Source organism: Marmota marmota, unplaced genomic scaffold (genome assembly GCF_001458135.2).
Source record: "Marmota marmota marmota unplaced genomic scaffold, marMar, whole genome shotgun sequence".
NCBI lineage: Eukaryota > Metazoa > Chordata > Mammalia > Rodentia > Sciuridae > Marmota > Marmota marmota.
Genome location: NW_026000283.1, coordinates 3997738 through 4002830, shown reverse-complemented (window position 1 = coordinate 4002830; position 5093 = coordinate 3997738). Strand labels below are relative to the sequence as shown.

The following is a 5093-nucleotide window of genomic DNA, read 5'->3' as shown; positions in this document are numbered from 1 at the left end:
GCTGCTGGAATTACAGGTGTGTGCCACTGCACCTGGCTACTTAATTTTATTTATTTGATATAACTTTAATTATGGAGACAGCAATGTGCTAGAGACAGCCTGGAATTATAGGCATGATAATGCCAACTTTCAATTACATTCTGGGCAGAACAACATTTTCCAAACTTAATGCTTTGTAAAAAATACATTAATGTCTCTCCATGAACTTGATATTCTACTTCTAAAGAATCAGGGGTTCTGTGGTTCTTCATAGGATTATGCTAAAATTAATTCCTCTATGTAAATAATTGGTCTCTTCCTATGATTAATTCTATTGTCTTTAGATACTACATTAATTTAAGTCATTTTAAATAAAATAAATATAAACCAGAAACCTAGAGTTATATGTTCTATGGTAAGTACTAGTTTCAGGCATAATTAATTTGTTTTAAAGTTCAGTAGTAATGCATCATGTAATTTTTCTAAGCAAATTTGCTTTCAACTGTACATATAAGTTTTGAAATCTAGCATTAGTTAAGTCACTAAAATAACAAAGACTTTGCTCATTTACATGGATTTTATGCAAATTTTCTGACATTAAGTAGATCCATAACCTCGAGACTCCAAGTAAAATATTGCCTTTGGGTCTAAAACCTTGCTTTAAGTTATAGGGCAAGCCTAAACACAAGTTACTGAGGAAATATAAAGATATTTTATTAATCACTATGTTTTCTTAAAATGAAAGAGCACAGAACCACCATGTCAGTGGCTCCTATTTGGTTCACTAATCCTGGAGAAAATTTTAGTTTAAAAAAAACAGTACTTTTGAAGCACTGGGGAAAAGACTGAACACAAAGAAAATACACAAAGAAATGACAATAAAGACATATGATCCATGGAAAGACAGCAGTCATGGACAATAATTTCCAGTTTTATTCATTTCAATTAAATGCAATATTGGGTCATTATTATCTATATACTACAAGTTTATAGGCACACATAGTTTGCTGCTCCTGCAAACGTGATCCTACATGAAGGATGCTAAGTTTAAATATTCTTCATTAAAGACAGGTAATTATCTGTGTTGATTATGTTGCTTAAGAACTTCCAACCTAATAATTACCTGACAGGGGAGATATCATGATCATAAAGGTAGTTTTCCCAGGGCAAGGCTTATCCATTGCACTCCAGATGTGCTGACCCCTGTGATTACCCCAAATGTGAGAAATTCGACTGTATAATTTGTGGTAGTGGGGGACTGAGTTCACGTCCTCACCTGAAAGAAAATAAAAGAACTTTAAACCTAAATGTGAATTCCAGAGATCAATAGGTTTGGAGTTATTCATTGATCCATATTTAAAATTCAGTATGTGCTTATTTCTACAGGTTTATAAATAAATATAATAATACTGTTATAAAGTTGATAGAGTGTCCACATTCTCCTCTTTCTTGTGTAGATTAATGATATTAAAAGGAAATTATATCATGCTATCACTCAATGTCAAGTACTGTAATAAAAGATTCACAAGTACATTTCACTTTATCTTGATAACAACACTATGAGATAGGTCTTACTATCTTCATACTATAGATGAAGAAACTGAGGTCAGGACAAAATTATGCAACTTGTTGAAGTTACATAGATATACTTTGGCCATAAGTGATTTGAAATCTCAGGTGTTTTAGATATCACATTATATTACCTCTTAATCAAAAAATAAAAATAATAAAAACAATAATTAGAATAACTATAAACAAAAAATATAAAACATGAGAACATCCTGGCTCATACCAAAATCTACATGAGACAGCAGGAGAATGGGATTCTATATAGTTTCTTAGCACTTATTTTTCCTCAGTATTCTTCAGTGTTCTGGATTATAGAAATAAACACAGAGATTTGGGCTGAAGATAAAAGGGAACACAGAAGTCTGTGTTCTCATGACTCCACCAGTAGTTACGTAAATCACAAATAATGCTAATGAAATCCAGGGGAACCTTTTCAATGAAGCATATGACAAAGGATATCTAAATATTAGAAAAAAACATGCCTCCAAATGTATATATTAAATCAATTCGTATTTACATGCTATATAGGATCATATTTTACTATTGAATGTCTTTTAATAAGATCTATTTCTACCAGATATATAATTAATGATGATAGCTAATAAGAATCTGCAATGTGTTTAGCATTTAGTCCTCAGAGCAAGTGTGAAAGAATGTATTTGAAACTTTTTTTTAACCAAACTGTAAGTGAAATAAAATTATTTTTGGTAAAAGTGACATTGAATGGGCAGACTCATATTTGTGACAAATTCCTAAGATTTCATACAGAAGTAAATGGAAATTATAAATGTCAGTGACTTAGGTAGTATTATTACATACATCTTGTTTGTAATCATGTATTATTTCTTATCCAGTCACTTTTAAAAAATATTTCCTTAATCAGTTTGCTTCTAAAAAATATTTTGGGGTCCCAATAACATAACTGCCTTGGAAGATTTGCTTCCAGAGTTTTCTAGAAATGTGCCCATTGGCCTTCCAGATTTCCCATCAGTAACTCTAGAAACCCCATTCCTCTGACATGCCCATTCCTTTCAAATGCTATTCTTTCATTAAAAGAGAATAATTGACATCACCTTCAAAAATTCTTCCATGAATAGAAGATAAATAGAAAAAAAATAGACTTTTGTAGTGTTTTATCTGCATATTATTTAAATGATAAAATATATAATGCTGACACTCTCAATACTGTGTTACTTTTATACCTCCATACCCCTTCCAATGAGTGGGCATATCAGACAATACAGCTACTGTTAAATCCTGTCTAAAAGTTTGTAAAATCACAACAACAAAATGGAAGTGCTTCTGGGCTGGGGTTGTGGTTCTGTGGTAGAGCACTCGCCTAGCCTGAGTGGGGAATTGGGTTCAATCCTCAGCACCATATAAAAATAAAATAAAGATATTGTGTCCACCTATAGCTAAAAAATATATTTAAAAAATGGAAGTGGTTCCTGTAGTAATCTTACTTGAAGATTAGGAAAATGAATCTATTACAATGATTTTAAATTTCTTTTTCTTGCTCCCCAGCTCTTGATCTCATTCTTGTTCTTCCTCTTTTTAAGGAGGTTAATTTTGTAATTGTTTACTAGTGGATTAGTGTGCCAAGCAGCTACCTGACATCTAAATATCTTCAAAGGGAATTTAATCAGAAAAAAACTGTCCTCATGAATTTCAAGTGAAGTTTTATCAACATACTCACTACCTTACAATCAGGTTGCAATAGAAAAAAAAATGCTGTGTTTTTAAAAATAGAGGGTCTAAATTTGGATTCTGGTTTTCCAATATGGAAATTCCACTGTCCTTCAAAATTCTTCCTGATAATCAAAATTTCCTCATTTGTAGAATCAAGAAAATATCTTGCTTTCCCATATTCCTAAATTGAAGTGAATACCATTTGAAATTCATGATATAGAAATGTATTTAAAACAGCTAAGTAAAATACTAGGTTAAGGAACTGTTATTACATTAGAGGGAAATCTATATGAGATAGTAAAAGCTGTCCATCCTTTATTTAAGGCAATAAAATAATTGTCAATAGGTTTAAACCTTAATAACTTAATAGTTCTTAGTATTTAAGACCAGTTTATAATTAACATTTTACTTGTAAAGGGAAATGTTTAATGTTGTTAAGATATTTCTTCTTCTATTAAACAATCTAAATTCCAGCAGTTTAACACAGTATCATACACTTGCCATATGTGGCTATTTACTTTAAAACTAAAGTTTAAAATAAAATTTATCCCTTATTTATACTAAAATTATTTCTACTGCCCAATAGTCACAGTGGTTATTGGCTACCATATTTTATGGTAGTGATCCAAAACATTTCTATTGTCACAACATACTAATGAAACAGGTCAACTACACAAAAGTACTATTTGAATTAGATCTCAAAAAATACATGAGTTTAAGCCAAAGAAACTCATGCACATATGTAAGTGTAAGGATGTATGTCTATGTTCAAAGGATGGTATTCTATTAGACAGTACTAGTGTTAGTCTAAGTAATCTTCATTCCCATAAAACCTTGCTTATAGCTTGGTGCAGTGGTGCACGCCTATAATACCAATGGCTTGGGAGGCTGATGTAGGAGGATCACGAGGTCATAAGCCAGCCTCAGAAAAAGCGAGGTGCTAAGCAACTCAGTGAGACTTAATCTCTAAATAAAATACAAAATAGGGCTGGGGACATTGTTCATTAGTCAAGTGCCTGTGAGTTCAATCCCCGGTACCAAAAATAACAACAACAAGAAAACCCTTGCTTATATTTTTACCTAAACAAAAGTCTTACTTACAGATATTACAATGTTAAAATGTAATGCAGATCTAATTGAGGTATTTTGCTTTAAATAAAATGATGTATTAAAGAGTAAAATTTAATGGCAACACATAAATAAATGATCAATTTCATATGTTTTATTCCTGCACAATTTTTAAACTTAAATTGAAACTAACTCATAGTCCACAGGAGTTACGTAGAATATCAGTGATCACCAGTTCAAAATTCCCATTTTGTAAAAGAATTTCATTAAAACTCATAAAATAGGAAAGTCTTGCTCTGAAAGTTTGGATTTTAGGTAATAAAAACTCTTCTGGTCTTACTTATAAGTCAGGAAATTAACATATTTGAGTTTCACTTCATATTTTGATATCAATTAGTATGATCTTTGTTATACTTATATTTCTCTATATATGAATATAAAGATATAGTTAGTTATTAGATATATCATAAATGTGCTTTCTCTGGGGTACTGAATGGTAAAGTCTCTGTGCTATATGAGCCATTTTTACTGTTCTTTAAATATACAAAGAGGCTGAAATTTTTGACAAGATATATTGAAGCTGAATAGTAATTTGAAAATTTATCCATTCATTTAAAAAATTAGAATAATCGGAATAGAAAACTGTGAGAAATCTGCACCCTATTTCTACAAGTAGAAAATGTATTGATCCTTCAAACCCCAGGTAAAAATCCAAATTTGACATCACCCAAGAATTTAACAAACTTTTATTGAAGATCTACAATGTTTTAGCACAATGCTAGATTCTA

At 31.0% G+C, this 5093-nt stretch overlaps 1 non-coding gene across 1 annotated transcript; it reads left to right on the top strand.

Annotated features, from left to right (window-relative positions):
• Positions 1–1094: 1094 nt before the first annotated feature.
• On the top strand, positions 1095–1256 carry LOC125614397. The gene has a single exon (XR_007345000.1). It is a non-coding gene; the product is annotated as a U1 spliceosomal RNA (small nuclear RNA).
• Positions 1257–5093: the final 3837 nt, after the last annotated feature.